Below are 17,321 nucleotides of genomic sequence, written 5' to 3'. Positions count from 1 at the left end.
GTTAAACATCGCATGAGAGAATGAATGAAGAAACGAGTGAGGCAAGAGCAACACATGTCCTTGTAGATGATGTACAGCTTCTGAGATATTTGTAAATCATTCTTATCCACTCTTACAAAACCCTTATCGCCCATACACCACATTTCACAGATGAGGAAAGAGGCTCAAAGCCACTCGGTAAATAAAAGCAGCCAGGATTCCACCTCCATATGGCATATGATATGTGTGCCCCTGGAGGCTTTCCTCCCCCATAAATGTGGGCAGCTAGTCCTCTCCTGGGCAGTCTCTGGAGAAAAGGGCAAGTGTTTGCCTGTGAGGGAGGGAAGAGACGACTCTGCCAAGGCTCGATTCCAGGCCCATTTCTGCACCACCTCTCTTGCTGGACACTCTTCTCTGGCCTCTTGTCAGCATCGCACATAAGGACATATAGCTGCTGCTTTGGGGATCTGAGATCATACCTTGAGGTAGGGTTAGACTATGATTCCCAGGACTGATCATCTGAGGTTGTGATAAGCCATAGGACCCAGGGCATGGGGGTCACTGCTCAGAAGCAGGAGAAGGTGAGAGGCCCTTGGCCTGGGATTTGGAGGGCAAGGGGGCTGCTCGGTTGTCACCTCCTACTCCCTCCCTGCACATGCATCAGGGGATGCTCTGCCTTTGTTCTAACACAGGGACTTTTTCCAGTGCATTCTCATCAGGGTTACACTTGTTTCTTAAGGGCAAGGTCTGAATCTGTTCACCTTTTCTTCCCAGAACTTGGCACCTGTGGTAGGCTTTTTGAAAAATGGGTTCAGTAGCTCCTCCTGTCTCTCTATGCATGCCCCTTTGCAGTGCGACTCTGCTGCTTCTTCCACAAAGAGGTGAAGTTTATTTCCCCACCCCTGAACCTGGGCTTGCCTATGATGTGCTTTGACCACTAGGATGCAGCAGCCTAGACCTCAAGAGGTCCTCCAGCTTTTCATCTTGTCCTCTTAGAATCTGCCAAGCTGCATGTGAACATACTCAGTCTAGCCTGCCAGAGCACGAGAGACCACGTGAATAGATAAGTGCCATCCCCCTTGGGGTTCATTTGACTACTGCCAGCACCAAAAGCCAGCCATGAATAAGGTCATCTTGGACCTTCCAGCCCCATTAGAGCCACTAGAAGACTGTAGTCACACCAATGACTCAGGTGCAACTAGCAGAAGAATCTCCCCACTGAGCCTCGCCTAAATTGGTGACCCTCAGAACTGTGACCTGATGAAATTGTTGCTGTTTTAAGTGGCTGAGTTTTGAGGTAGTGTGTTGCACACTAATAGATAATGGGCACAGGGAAGTTCCTAGTTGAATTATGTGTCACAAAAAGGTATGTTCAAGTCTTAATTCCCCCGTCCTGTGAATGTGACCTTATTTGGAAATAGGGTCTTTGCTGGTACAATCAAGTTAAGGTGAGGTCATACTGGGTTAGAGTGGGCCCTAAATCCAGTGGCTGATGTCTTAATAAGAGAAAGAAGAGGGACATCTAGATATAGAGACACAGGGAAGAAGGCCATGTGATGACAGGGGTAGAGATTGGGGGTGGGGAGTGATACAGCTATAAACCAAGGAATGGCAAGGATTGCCAGGAGCCACCAGATGCTAAGAAGAAGCAAAAGAAGGATTTTCCCCTTCTGCCTTTGGAGGGAGCAGGGTGTGTCGACACCTTGATTTCACATTTCCAGCCTCCAGAATGAGAGAGTAAATGTCCGTGGTTGTAAGCCACCCGGTTTGTGGCAACTTATTACAGCAGCCCTAGGAAATTAATACACCAGGTCAGAAGTTTTGCTCAGAGAGGGTGGGCTGGAGGGATGGAGACACTGAGAAGCAGAGGGGAGTTAGCCCACCTTCTTGCACATCCTCGGCACTGCCTGCCCCATCCCGTGCTCAGATTTGTGCATCTTCTGCCCAGATCTTGAGGTCTGGCTCCAGGGCTGCCAGGCATGACGCTCAGGGCTTTCTTTGAAATGCAGATGTGGTTGTTATGTATGTGCACACACACATTTTTTTTTCTGCACATGAAAGTAGTTTGTGAACCTTTAAATATACTTAGAAAATATAACTAAGTGAAAAGAAGAAAAGAAACATCACCCATAACTTTATCTTCTGGATACAACTATAGTCAACATTGGTTTGTAACTCACTAGCCTCTTCATGTATATGAATGTTGACATAACTATATGTACTGTTTTGTGCCCTGTGTTTTCCACTCAGGAATTATACATTGGACTTTTCTATGTCAATAGCTACGGGTCTCTTTACTCAGTACGTGTTTACTGAATACTCATTGTGTGCCAGACATTTTACGGAGCCCCGGATGCAGTGATGAAAAGACAGTGCAGTCACACTCCCTGTCCCTGTGAAGTTTATAGCCTAGCAAGGGACACAGGCATCAAGCAAATAATTGCACAAGCACTTTTTTGATTTTCTATTTTGCAACCATCTTAGACTTACTGAGGAGTTGCAAAAATGACACAGAGTTCTCATATACCCTTCACCCAGCTCCCCCAGACATTAACATCTCCCACAACTGTATTACCACCTAAAAATCAAGAAATTAACATTGGTGCAATACTACTCAGGATGGACTTCCTTTTCCACTTGTGTACATATTTTTTTCTGTTCCAAGATATAATCTAGTGTCTCATATTACATGTAGTTGTCATGTTTCCCTAGTCTCCTCCAATCTGTGACAGTTTATCAGTCTTTCATGACCTTGAGAGTTTTTTTTTTTAATTTAAGTTTATTTATTTGTTTATTTTGAGAGAGAGAGAGAGCATGTACCAGTGCATGTGCAAGGGGAGCAAGGGGGAGGGGCAGAGAGAGAGGAAGAGAGAGAATCCCAAGCAGGCTTCCTGCTATCAGTGCAGAGCCTGACAGGGGGCTTGATCTCACAAACCACGAGATCATGACCTGAGCTGAAATCAAGTTGGACACTTAACTGACTAAGCCTCCCAGGTGCCCCAGACCTTGAGATTTTTTTAAGACTCCTGGTCAGTTACCTTACAGAAGATCCCCTAATTTGGGCTTGTCTGATGTTTTCTCACGATTAGTTTGAGGTTATGCATTATCAGAAAGGATGCCACAGAGATGGCATGCCCTTCTCAGTGCATGATATCAGGAGACACGTGATGCCAATATGTTCTGTTACTGCAGGTGTTAATCTTGGTCACATAGCCTAAGATGAAATCTGCCAGATTTTGCTATTCTAAAGTTACTATTTTCCCTTTTGTCATTAATAAAAATTTGTTTTGGGGAGAATACTTTGAGACTGTGCAAATCTCATGTTTCCTTTTAAACTTTTGCTCACTAAGTTTAATATCTATGGGTGGATCTTGTCTGCAGAGATCTGGTGTTCTAATGGTCATTTTGTATTTCCTCATTACGTCTAAATTTATTAAGTGGAATTCTTCTGTAGGGGAGAGTAGGCACAACTACTTCTGTGACATCAGTGAAGAGTTTTACAAGGATGAACTGACAACATAAAACAGAGTCCCCTAACCCAGTCTGGGGTAGTCCGGGAAGTCTTCCCTGAAGAAGTGGCATTTAACATAATTCCTGCAGGATTAAAACCAATTAGCCTGGCAAAGGGTTAGGGTTATGGGGAGAATGTTTCAGGTATAGAGAATAGCATGAGCAAGTGATCTACACCCAAATCCGAGAGAGACTGTATGAAACTGCACAGTTGGCTTTCCCCAGGTAGAAACTTAACCACCTGCAGGGCTTCCTCATTTAAAGGGAGCGAGCAGCTGCTTCTTACTCTGGCCAGAGTTTTACCGAGTGGACATGAGGGCCTAGAATTGCCAGGGTTTCTGGTACCCAAGAGAAGCTGAACATCTGGGTTTGTTTTTTTTCCCATAAAATCTCTCCATCATTTACAAAATTTTTTTTTAATGTTTATTTAGTTTTGAGTGACAGAGAGAGAGACAGAGCACTAGCAAAGGAAGGGCAGAGAGAGAGAGAGGGAGATACAGAATCTGAAGCAGGCTCCAGGCTCTGAGCTGTCAGCACAGAGCCCGACACGGGGCTCAAACACACAAACTGTGAGATTGTGACCCAAGCTGAAGTTGGACACCCAACCGACTGAGCCACCCAGGCACCCCAAAATCTCTCCATCTTTTTAACGTTGGCAAATAATCCCATTCTCCTTTAAAGCCAAACAAAACCTGTGAGCTGTCAGGGATTTTTTTTTTAAGACTTTATTATTTTAGAGATGCCTTGGGCTCATAGCAAAATTGAGAAGAAAGTGTAGAGGTTGCCCGTAAACCTCCTGGCCCCACCCCCTGCATAATCCCCCTCTACAGGGGTACATAGGTTATAATTGGCGAACATATATTAACACATCACAAACACCCTAAGTTTACATTAGTGTTCAGTCTTGGTGATGTATATTCTGTGGGTTTTGATAAATGCATAATGACACATATCTACCATTACAGTATCATACAGAGTAGTTTCACTGCCCTGAACATCCTATGTATTCTGCCAATGGATCCCTCCTTCCTCCCTTGCCTCTAACCCCCAGCTGTCAGTTTTTCACCTGTGCATGGCTGAATCATATTTATTTATCTATCTCCTGTGGCTGAACCTTGAACTTATTTTCAAGTATTCAGTGTTCTAAACAATGCTGTAAAGAACATTCTTGTACACACAACCTTGACACCTTCTCTAGCCACGAAAGTTTGCTCCAAATAGTCACTAGTGTCCTCCTCATCACCAGGCCCCTCTCTCCATCACCCTCCATGCCTCATGTCCCCTGATGCGTCAGTTCTCCCTCTATTTTTCCTACTGTTCATTTTCCATTTCCTTCAAAGTCTCAATGAACTCTGGCCAAAACCACACTGCAACCCACACCATTAGTAGAGTTTGTGAGGTGGGCTGGAATGCAGTGCCACAGAAGGTATTCAGCTGCTCTCACCTAGGTTGAGGGGACACAGGTGGTCCTTCTTGGGGGCATTTCAGCCAGATCCCTAGCCCAGCTTACTCGGCTGATCTGCTTCCTGGAAAAGAAGGGCCCGAGGCGGGCTCTGCAAGCACTCTGCTTGCCAAAAGGGCAGCAAATACATTCTTGGTAGATTCACTGAATTGCTCTGATAAGGCCAGTATGGAGCAGATAAGCAGCTCAGGCCTGATGCCAGAATCCAGAGAAGAATTCCCACCACATGGAGAAGGAAGAATCTGGAATCCACTCTTAGAGCGGGCAGGCAGGGGCTATGCCCCAGCTCTCTGGTCATGCCCAGCTTTCTTCCAATGGTGCCCTCTTGTGCCACTGCTTTTGTGTTGTGACTGGACTGTTCTTATGGTGGGAGTCAAAAGCCAGCATGACATATGGTGGTGGGGGGTAAAGGGGGCAAAAGGAAGGGCAGCTTTCCTTACTCCTGAAGCTCCTACCCGGGGAGACAAGGGGAAATGTTTCTGTTTCCCCCGAAGAAGCCCTCACCTGTGTCTAGGTGGGAGGTGAAGGTGGAGCCTTGATCAAGGCTGCTCCTGGCGTGGGGGTGCTGGTTACCTCATGTTCTCTGGGTCTTGGATTTGTTCAAGTGGCACCTATTGGGATTTTTAAAGTTATGAATAAAATGATGCTGTAAGAGAGTCTGGCTGGCAGCGGACTTCCTACTAGAATAAGTTTAAATACTTTTTTTTTTTTTTTTTTTGAGAGAGAGAGAGTACACAAGCAGGGTAGAGGGACAGAGTGAGAGACAGAATTTTAAGCAGGCTCCACACTCAATACGGAGCCCACCATGTGGCTTGATCCCACAACTCTGGGATCAGGACCTGAGCCGAAATGAAGAGTTGGACGCTCAACTGACTGAGCCACCCAGGCGCCCCATATTGGGGCTCACAGGTTTTGTTTGGCTTTAAAGGAGAATGAGATTATTTGCCAACATTAAAAAGATGAAGAGATTTTATGGGGAAAAAAAATCCAAATGTCCAGCTTCTTTTGAGCACCAGAAACCCTGGCAATTCTAGGCCCTCACGTCCACTCGGTAAAACTCTGGCCAGAGTAAGAAGCAGCTGCTTGCTCCCTTTAAATGAGGAAGCCTGGGTGGCTCAGTCGGTTAAACGTCTGACTCTTGATTACTGCTCAGGTTGTGATCCCAGAGTCGGGCTTGACACTGAGCATGGAGCCTGCTTAAAATTCTCTCTCCCTCTGCCCCTCTCCCCTGCTTGTGGCTAGTGCTCTGTCTTGCTCTCAAAATAGAAACTAGCTATCTAAATAATCTCTACACCCAACGTGGATGAGGCTCTTCATACATTATCTCATTTAACCCTCATGCCAACTCCCATGGGTTCAGATTAATAGCCCTGGTTTCAGGATGAGCTTAAAAACCTACTCAGAAGATGTATGAATGGCAGGCCTATCAGTGGGGACAGGCTTGGCTGCCACAGTGTCCAGAAATCTGCCCCCACCCCCACCCCCCGGACCACAGGAGTCAAGACCTTGCTGTCTATGACACATGCACTTATCTGTCTCATGTTTGCTCTCAGGATCCCTAGAGCACATGTCACCACCCTCAGACCTTGCAGTGTTTCCCAGCCTGGGGGGAACTGCATGTGGAAGGAAGACTCCAAGTCCCCATAAGCTTCTCCCTCTGGAATCTGGGCCCCAGGCAAGATATCCTGGACTGTGGACCAAGCTGCCCAATGTCCCCTCACCTGGGAAGGGCTTCATTCTAAGTTTGGATTTTTCATAATCTCCTCTGCCTCTGTGGTGTACAAGGATCAGCACACTGAGACATTTGTGATAATGTAATGGTCACTATTTGTAAATGTGAGCTCTTTGGAAGCTATTTAGAGCCTGCGTTTTACAGATTCGCTTTTCCATTCATTTGTTAGGGCTTACTGAGTACTCACTGCACCCGGTGCTTCCACAGGGACTAAGAATCATGCAGTGAGCAGGATAGACATGGCCCCAGCCTTCCTGGGCTCATATTCTTGTGGGAAAATCTTCAATGAAGTACTAGGAGAATGAATCCATATAAAAAAGATTTTTTTTTTTAATTTTTTTTTCAACGTTTTTTATTTATTTTTGGGACAGAGAGAGACAGAGCATGAACGGGGGAGGGGCAGAGAGAGAGGGAGACACAGAATCGGAAACAAGCTCCAGGCTCCGAGCCATCAGCCCAGAGCCCGACGTGGGGCTCGAACTCACAGACCGCGAGATCGTGACCTGGCCGAAGTCAGACGCTCAACCGACTGCGCCACCCAGGCGCCCCTAAAAAAGATTTTATACCATGAGCAAGTGCGATTTATCCTAGGAATGCAAAAACAGTTCAGCACCTACAAATCAATGTAACTCTCCATTTTAATAAATTTAATGACAAAAACCACATGATCATTTTGATATTCGCAGAAAAAGCATTTGATAAAACCCAGGACTCTTTCATGATGTGAAAACAGCCAACAAACCAGGGGTAGAAGGGAACTTCCTCAACCTGATAAAGAGTACCTACAAAAACCCCACAGCCAACCTCATACTTAATGGTGAAAACCTGGATGCTTTCTCCCTAAGATCGGGACCAAGACAAGGATATCTGCTCTTACCACTTCCATTCAACATATGTACTTGAGTTGTAGCCAGAGCAAGTAGGCAAGAAAATTAAATACAAGGCATCCAGATTGGAAAGGAAGAGTAAAACTATATTTGTAGATGGCAAAGTCTCGTATACAGAAAATCTTAAGGAACCCACTAAAAAAACTATTAGGACTAATGAACAAGTTCAGCAAGGTGGCAAGACACAAAATCAACATATAGCAATCAGTTTTATTTCTGTATGCTAACAATAAACAGCCCTAAAATAAAATCAAGAAAACAATTACATTTACAATAGTATCAAAAAGAATAAAATGTCTACAAATACATTTAACCATTAAAGTGCAAGATGTAGGGGCGCCTGGGTGGCTCCGTCGGTTAAGTGTCCGACTTCGGCTCAGGTCATGATCTCACTGCCCATGAGTTCGAGCCCCGCGTCGGGCTCTGTGCTGACCGCTCAGAGCCTGGAGCCTGTTTCAGATTCTGTGTCTCCCTCTCTCTCTGCCCCTCCCCTGTTCGTGCTCTGTCTCTCTCTGTCTCAAAAATAAATAAATGTTGAAAAAAAATAAAAAAAAAAAAAGTGCAAGATGTATACCTCGAAAGCTATATGCCAATGGAACGGTTGAGAAAATGAGGATATGGGCTTGGCCAGGCCACACTGCAAGGCGGGAGCAGGCAGACTCAGCAAGACCTCCCTGCATCAATCTCAGTGATTCCTGCCAGTTTGCAGAGCCCCAGAGTTCTGTGCCCTTCTGCCTAGCTCTGCCTGCCTGGAATGCCCTATTGTCCCATTTAGGAAGGGGATCCAGGTGGCCTTGGCCATAACAGCCCTGCAATTAATGTCTGTTTTTCAGGTGGTGCAGGTGATGGGAACTCAGTGTTACAAAGTCCAACATGGCCTTTTACTGGAAAGAGAGACAAGGGGGTCAAAACACTTTCCGGAGGCCCTGCTTCTTTTAGGCCTCGGGCACAGGCTGCACCTTGGAAGGTAAGTTATCTGTGGCCTCCTCCTTCTGGCAAGTAAAAAAAAATGTTTTTCTTTTGTAATCAACTTTTTATTTTAGGGCAGTTTTAAATTTACAGAATTATTATGAAGAAAATACAAAGAATTCCTGTGTACTTGCACCCAGTTTTCTCTGTTTTTAACATCCCAGTTAGCAGGGTATGTTTGTTACAATTGATGAACCAATATTGTTACATTATCATGAACTAAAGTCATCAGTTTTTCCCTGGAGTTATTTTTCTGTTCCAGGCTCCCATATAAGATACCATAATACATTTAGTTATGTCTCCTGAGGCTCCTCTTGTTTGTGACCATTTAAAGTGCAAATCTTGACTTCACCATGGAGATGTAGAAAGAATCTGAGCTTTGGAGTCAGACCTTGACTCAAATCCTAGTTCTTCCCTTTTTGGCTGGGGATCTGGAGTCATTTATTTAAGCTCTCTGAGCCTTAGTGTCCTCATCTGTGAAATGGAGGCAATAATATCTAATGTACAGGTCTGTATCTTGCAAAATAATCCATGAGAACACCCACACAGTGCCTCGCACACAGTAGCAGTCAATGTAACAACATTAGGGATATGTCCACCTGCCTCCCCCTTCTGTCCCATATTGCAGCCCCTCTGAAACCGTTGTCCACTTTCCCTCCATATACGTTGCACCCAGCAAGAGCGCTTGCGCTGGACACCTGTTCCCCATTGCTGCATAGACCTAACTGAAGACCTGCAATGAAAGGCAGCACCTATTTAACACCTGCTGCCTCGCAAGTACTGAGTTTTCACCAAGCCTTTTCCAATTGACCTTAGGTCTGACACGTAGGCCAGCACTTCTCGTCATGGTGACCTACTTGTCGGGAATGCACAAGGCTGTCTGCTCCCTGCCTTGAGTCAGCAGCCAGGAGCTCTGCCCGTCTCCTGCCCAAATCTGACCCCACCCCAGCCTTGCCCTCCCAAAGGCCTAGCGGTGAGGGGCCAAGCCTGCTGCTTGCTCCTTCATGGCTGTGTTGGCGGGGCCACCTGGATGCATAAGTGAACTTTGTCCCATCCATCTGTCACTCACTGTGGATGCTGTGTGTTTGTTCTAAGTAGAAACTCACTTGAAGGGGGTGTCTTAATGTGTGGGGAGCATGTGCACATTTCTGGGGTTTTGTGTTTGGTGGGTGTGGGTGTGGGCCCACAGGAGTGTGTGTGTGTCTGTGTGTGTGTAAGTGTGCATGGCCACTTTAGTGTACCTGAAGGTTTATGATGGATGTTTGTGGGAAGGTGTCATATGGCCAAGCCCGTGAGTATATTTTGAATCTGGGTGTGTGTTTGGTATGGAAATGTGTATATATGACTAGGTATATATTTACGGGTATGAAAGTGTGTTCAACAAGAGAAAGGAATCTCTACATGTTGCACATGCCCTGGGATGAGATACAGAAACAAATCAGATGGATGGAACTTTCCCTACAGTCTTGATCCTGTTCCTACTATGAGGACACAGGAACAGGGCTCAAACCCCTCCTGGGCTAGACGCGCCTCTTCTGTTCAAAGCTGGAGGTAGATGCATTGAGATTGGCAAAAAATGTCTTTTTTAAATGGCCTGTGTCTGGTATTCTGGGTGACCCTTGTATTAGGCATTGAGAGCTGGGTCATGAAAGAAGAAGGTTCTGAAAGGAGGGAAGAAACCAGGTTCAGGGAAACTGTGTGCCCATTCAGGATCACAGTGGCTCCACAGAGGCCCTGCTTGGGCCTGAGAGGCCTTGTGGATCTCTGTGGGTTTGTGGGTCACTCGAGGCCCACCCTGGGCACGGAAGCCACCTCAGGGAGCTTCAGCTTCTGCAGAATTCAGGGAGGTTGTCCTTGGGGACACCCCTGCCGATGGATCCCCATTTCAGCCCTCCCCTTACAATGCTCCTTCACTTCCTGTCCCTTGCCTATCAGTAAGGCTTCAACTAGTCAAAATCCACACTCATAAAGCTCTACTTTTTATTAACCCTTGGAATGTGCCTTCTTCGGACTCACATGTAGCATTCTCCCTTATCTTCAGATCTTTTGCTCAAACGTCACCTTCTCAATAACCACCCCTTAAAATTGCAACTCTCCTCCTAGCTCTGCCACCTTGCTTTAAACTCCTCATTTCTCCTGCCCTCCACTGCTATCCCCCAAAGCTCTTGTCACCTTCTCACACAGTGGTCACCAACACGGTACGAGGATGTGAACGCAGACATTAGGAGCAAGCATTCAGGAACTTCTGTACTGAGGTATCTACAAATACTATAGAACCTATAGCAATTTGCATTGCCCGGAAATCCAAATGTAGATTAGAAAAAAATAAACTGTTTTTGTGCCACAATGGGTTTAAGAACCACTGTTCTAACACAGTCTGTAAAATGTATTCTGTTTCCCGGTTGTCTTCCCCCCGCCCCTCCCCCTGCCGCACCCCCCCCCCCCCGCACCCCCACCAACTACTGTTTGAATGCAGGTTCCAAAGGACAGAGATTCTGTCTGCTTTATGATCTCCTCAGCACCTTGAACAGTGTCTGGCACACAGTGGGTGCTTACTGGACATTTGTTGAATTAGCAAATGAAGAAGAGGTGGTCCATCAGCTGGACATGGTGTAGGAAGGTAGTGAATGTTCCCTGTCCCCATCCTAACTGGGCTGTGAGCACAGTGCTCTTGCTCTGAACCCTGGGACTCAAGTGCTATAAGGCATGCCTGGGAATAGTGTCCTGATAAAAAGTGTTCCACTCTGCCTCTACTTCTGCCCCTGGCCTGTTCCAGAGGGAGCCCAGAGCTGGCAGAGCTGGGCAGGAGCAGATCTCTTGGAGGTGGAGGGAGTTTGGTTCCACCAGCGGTTCCCACGGCTGGGGCTGCCTGGGGCCCACGTGGTTGGCAGCGCTGGGACCTGCCTCATGGGCCAGCCATCCTGCAGGGCCGGTTTTGGGCTCACACACCTACAGCTGCCTGCTCAGCCCCTCCTTTCCACCTTGGCCCAAGCCCTCGGGCTCAGCTTCTCCTTCTCTGACCCCAATACTCCACCCACAGAGGCCCTTTCATCCTCCCCTACCTCCAATGAATGGTGTGGGTTTGGCCGAGAAGGAGGGGAGTGGGCTCTCCAGCCAAAACATACTAAGGGGCTGCTGTCCAGACAGTGTTCGGGGCCACTTGTGACCCTGGCACAGGGACAAGGGGTAACATCTGTATAATCAAAAAGGTCAGTTACGTCGTCTCATCTGCTCCCTGACAAGCAAGCAGAGCCACAGACTAACGTCTGCTCAGTCAGCAATTCTCCCCTCTCCTCCCCCTCATGGGCCTGGGGAACATAAAGGAATTTGGGAGGGGTGGCTGCCAGGAGGAAGTGATGCTCAAGCTGGATTTTGATGGATGAGTTTTAAGTTAAACAGACCAAGAGAGTAGATGAGAGATGAGAAAGCCTTTCCAGAGAAAAGGGGTGTCATGGGCAAAGGCCTGGAGGTAAGGCAGACAACAGTGCACGCAGAGCCATTTTTCCACCATTTGCATGGCTGGGTGCACACAAGATGGTGATGGAATCAGTGCCAGAAAAGTAGACAGGAGCCGGTTCTTGTCCAGAATATTCTTCTAGCCAACACTTATGAGCACCCCTGTGCTTGGTTCACATGGGGTATAAAGATAAAACAGATGGTAGGAACATAAAGTTGTTTGGACACACAATTTGCTTTAACCACCAGCATACTGCCGTGTCTGCTGCAGTGCTGGGAACATGGTGGGCACTCAATAAACATCTGTGACAGCAAAGAATGGATGAATGAGTGAATGAATGAATGAAGCCATGGCACCTACTTACAGAGAAAGAGGATGGAGTAAAGAAGAGTCAGTCTTGGAGCGGCTGGGTGGCTCAGTCAGTTAAGTGTCTGACTTCGGGTCAGGTCACGATCTTGCTGTTTGTGAGTTCAAGCCCAGTGTCGGGCTCTGTGCTGACAGCCCAGAGCCTGGAGCCTGCTTCCGATTCTGTGTCTCCTTCTTCTCTCTGCCCCTCCCCCACTCACACTCTGTCTCACTCTCTCTAAAAAAATAAATAAACATTAAAAAAACTAAAAAAAAAAAAAAAAGGAGGAGTCAGTCTTGCTGAGGCAGAGAACCCAAACCTTAGAGACAAGACTCTGGGAAGGAGGGCTGTTTTTCCTTCATGTTCAATGAAATAAACTTGCTGTAGTTTTCAGGGCAAACCTCAGCTGTGGCTTGTGCAGTTAGTCATTCTCTGGTTGAGATTTTGGCATTTTTGCCACTGACGCAACATGCTGAGATGATTTCCACAGCGCATTTTGTTGAGCAAGTAAGGGCTGCAGAGGAGAGACTGGGCAGGGCCTCCTGGAGCTAGAGAAGAAGCCAAATTAATGCAAGAAGAGGCAAACCTGTGTAGGGTGGTGTCCACGTAGTTGCCCAACCACCTGGAATGTGGCCCCAGGTAGGAAACTTTGGATTTGCAAGAGGCATTTATCTGAGGACAGTTTGTGACATTTGGCAGGTCAGCATTGAAAGCTGGCAGGCCCTCAGAATAGGGAATGTGTAGAAAATGTCAGGGCCACCATTGAGTGGCATGGCTCCCCAGGCACCCAGAGAGCTGACTGACAGGTGTCTCCACCCTGCCAAACTCTGGCTAGGGGCTGGAGATGGTGTGGCAGGTGAGAGCAGGGTACAGACGTGGGCCAGCCACAGCTCTGGCCCTTGGCAAGATGATTAGCCCTATTATCCAGCCTCTGTGGTGATACCTCCCTGCTGGACTCAAGGCCACCTTGTGTGGGCACTGCTGCCCCTGGGAACAGGGTTAGGTTAAGGTGGGTGCCTAGAAGCACCACTCCATCTGTCTTAGGTGGGGAAAAACTGCAGCTTCATTGATCTCTGGCCCCGAGCCTCATCAGTGAGAGACAAGGTTGAGTCGGTCATGGGTGCCTTGCAGAGAATTTTTCCTTGGGGGAGACATAATACCCGTCCCTGGATGCAGATGTACTTGAAATCAGTGGAGCTTAAGTCTTGAGATGCTTGCTTGAAAAAGCCCCTTCCACGACAGTGGACCTAGTTTTGCATTTGCCAGTTTGCATGCATTTTCTTAAAAAGGCTTCCCAAATCACATAAGGTTCAGGTCTCACAAAACTGAACACATCCTTGCTAGTGCTCCTTGACTCTGGAAAATATTGAGTAGCCAGTGAGTGTCTGAGGGGTCAGGGCTCACAGGCTTCACAGGCCTCCTTCCCACGTTTCTGGCCAGGACCTTCAGCCTGGCAGCCGGGGGGTAAGATGGTGGAGGGCTCTAGCGCAGAGCAGACAGTGTCCTCTCTGTGGCCCAGAGGGCTGAGCTGGAGCTGCTGAGCTGGGCCAGGTGGAAGCAGATTGTCAGCTATAGAAAGGTCAAAGTGTCATCCTGAGAAATAGGAGACGACAAGTGTGAGTGTGCCAGATCAAATAGCACTTCTAATTCTGTCCATATGGCCCACTGGTGGGGCATTTGCTGACGATCCATGTTTGACTGCTGGCTTAAAATGAATGCTGTGATATAAAATACCACAGAATGGTACACTTTAAAAGGGTGGATTTTAGGGGCGCCTGGGTGGCTCAGTCGGTTGAACGTCTGACTCTTTAAAAAATTTTTTTTAATGTTTATTTATTTGGAGCGCCTGGGTGGCTCAGTCAGTTAAGTATCTGACTTCGGCTCAGGTCATGATCTTGGGGTTCATGAGTTCAGGCCCTGCATCAGGCAAGCTTGTTGAGCCCTGCTTCGGACTCCTTGTTTGGGATTCTCTCCCTCTCCCTCTCTATGTGCCTCATAGGGTTCTCTCTTTCTCTCCCTCTCTCTCTGCTCCTTGCTCACTTGCACCCTCTCTCTCTCTCAAAAAAAAGTTTATTTATTTTTGAGGGAGAGAGAAAGAGAGAGAGAGAGGAGAGAGAGAATCCCAAGCAGGCTCTATGCTGTAATCACAGAGCCTGACTTGGTGCTCAAACCCACAAACTGTGAGATCATGACCTGATTCAAAATCAAGATTCAGACACTTAACCTACTGAGCCACCCAAGTGCCCCCAGAGTCTGACTCTTGATTTCAACTTAGGTCATGATCTTAGGTTCTGTGCTGACAGCTTGGAGCCTGCTTAGGATTTTCTCTCTCCCTCTCTCTCAGCTCCTCCCCTGCTCGAGTGCATGTGCGCGCGCTCTCTCTCTCTCTCTCTCTCTCATAATAAATAAACTTAAAAAAATAATAAAAAAATAAAGAGGTGGATTTTATGACGTGAATTGTATCAAGAAAGAAAGAAAGAAAGAAAGAAAGAAAGAAAGAAAGAAAGACAGACAAAGAAGGATCTGGAGATCCTGGTGCCCCTCGTTGCCATGGTGCTTTTCTTTGATGTTGGATCCAGGCGTGGTGGGTGTGTCAAGGCACTACTTGGTGCCAAGGTTTCTGCGCTGCCTCCTGAGGTGTCAGTCACACACAGCAAGGGCTGTTCAGGGACTTCGGCTGTGTCCTGGCTGCATCCTTGCTGAATACAAAACAAAATGGTGGCACTGCAAACAAGTTTCCTGACCAGCTGGGGTCCCTGGGGGCAGTGGACTGGCTTCCTCCATTTCTGGGTGACTGGGCCCCAATTTACTGCCCCTATCTTGGCACATTTTGCCAAGTCCTCTGAGCCTGACACATGCCTGGGGCCAGGGGAAGAGTTAACGATTAACCAGGAGCTAAGAGATGGCTGAGACAGGTGGCCTTCCAGCCCTCAAGGGCAGGCAGAATGGGGCCCCTCTGAGCCACACCCTCAGCCCTGTTAGTGGAGGCACTGAGTAGGGGCAGGGCAGGCAGAGCAGAGGAACTTTCTCTGTCCTTCGAAGAGGAACCTGGCTTCCCAAAGTCCCAGCAAAGCCCCCTGTGGGACCCAGGCCCCCTCAGTGCAGGTGTCTGGGCACATGGGCAAACACTCCTGTCCCCAAGGGTCTGCCCAACCCCAGCACAGCCTGCAGCTCCACCAGTTCCAGAACTTTGTTAGGCTGAATTTCAAAGTGCACTGAGAAGCTTACTCAACCCTTTTCCTGAGAGGCAATGGCTCCCTAGACCCACTGGTGAGCCTGTGGCTAGAGGACCCCATTGCCCTGCAAGGGCACAAGCCAGAATATATTGGTGCCCTTCACATCTTTTTCTGTAACACATACTCAGGCACACATGTGCACAGACACATACACAAATACACATGCATGCACATATGCTGGGCATGAGGGATGGTTTCTTCATCCCCCCTGGTCTGTGTCAAGAAAATATTAAAATGACTCTTCCCAGACTAGCTCCCACAAAAGGCACAGGTGCTTTGAGAGTCCCTGGCCAAAGTTGCTGGGGATGGCATGGCACTCTTGTCAGGGGTTATTGACCTCAGATCTGGGTGCCCTCGCAGAGCTATTTTGGGGCCAGGTGGAGGTAAACAGGAATTTTTTCATCAAGGGTATTCTTTGGAATGCCCTTACCAATGGCACCACCATTTTGTTTGGACACCACATCTTAGCAAATGTAGCTGTGGGCTGATGCGGTTGAGGGAAGAATTGTGGGAATAGGAGCTCTGTGGCCTGCATCCTCGGAGAGGAACCTATCCACACAGTAAACCCTAAGCCGGGGCCTGGTAGGAGGAAGACAGGCATTGATGCTGCCCAGGTGGTGGGAGGCAGGCTGGAGAGCGCTGTGGTGGGTATGTGGCTACAGGGTGGGGACGGTTACATAGGCATTATGTTGGGTGGGGATCCTTCATGGAGCGCTCCCCTCTGCTGGGGCCCATCAAAGTTGGGGATGCAAAGTTGCTGGGAAAAGTCCTTGGATATTCCCAATCCTTCCACTTGTTTGGCTCCCTTTCTTGTAGGCAGGCAGGCTGACTCAGGAAGACATGTTCTCTAGGATACTACTGGGTTACTCAATATGGCTGCTGAGTCCCTACACCTGCCCTGAAAATACTTCACCCACAGCCATGGCGGCTAACTGTTCTCTTCAAGTGTCCACAACCCGTTTGGCTGCCTGCTGCTTTGTGGTCAGCCTGACTGCTCCTCACATCCTGATTGGGGACCTGTTATGCTGACTGGCCCATGGAGACAGGCACTTTGTTTCTGATATAACATCTGAAACTGAAGATGGTTTTCTATTTTATGGATTCAGTAATAAGCTTTCTTGGGCACAGGGAAAGGGTGGTGATACCACACTAAGGGAGGGAGGCAGGGCCCCAGAATGTGCCACACACGCAAACACCCTCTGCTTGTGTCCAGGCAGAGGGAAAGCATGGCTCCTGGTCTCTTGGATGGTTCTGGGACTCCTTGTGCTGGGTGGAGCTGGCAGAAGGATTAAGCCACCTTTGGATACCCAATCCTACTGCGGAGTAACCACAGCATGTGGCTCAACAAAACTAGCTAGGACAAAGCTACCCATGGGGAGGCTGCCCATCTACCAGACCCTCCCAGCCTGAAGCATTCTCTGTTCAAGTGGAAAGGAAACCATGTCCTCATTCCAACTCTCTCCTTAAAGCAGCCTCACAAAATCCCCAGGACTTGTCATGGATCCTTGACGAGATACTAGGGATCATCCTAGCCTTGCAAAAAAGGATGGACCTGCCTTGTCCACTGGTATCCCAGTCTGAAAATGCAAACTACCCATCATTCCTTGTGTTCGAGAAACAGCAACAAGCCTGAGCTGCCATTTGTGGATATGGTCAAATATTTAAGAACCAAGACCCTCAGGAATATGGGGAGGGGGAGTAGAAGTGGGGGTTCTGTTCAGTGCCAAGAGTGCATGGGTGGCC

General features: G+C 47.9%; 1 long non-coding RNA gene across 1 annotated transcript; it reads left to right on the top strand.

The window, feature by feature from the left end:
• Positions 1-247: 247 nt before the first annotated feature.
• On the top strand, positions 248-17,305 carry LOC128777321 (uncharacterized). Its single transcript, XR_008422580.1, has 3 exons — positions 248-464; positions 8,404-8,537; positions 16,395-17,305. It is a non-coding gene; the product is annotated as an uncharacterized LOC128777321 (long non-coding RNA).
• Positions 17,306-17,321: the final 16 nt, after the last annotated feature.

This window comes from Panthera pardus, unplaced genomic scaffold, assembly GCF_024362965.1.
Source record: "Panthera pardus isolate Hobbes unplaced genomic scaffold, ASM2436296v1 HiC_scaffold_16, whole genome shotgun sequence".
Lineage (NCBI taxonomy): Eukaryota > Metazoa > Chordata > Mammalia > Carnivora > Felidae > Panthera > Panthera pardus.
This window is presented reverse-complemented; position numbering and strand designations above follow the sequence as displayed.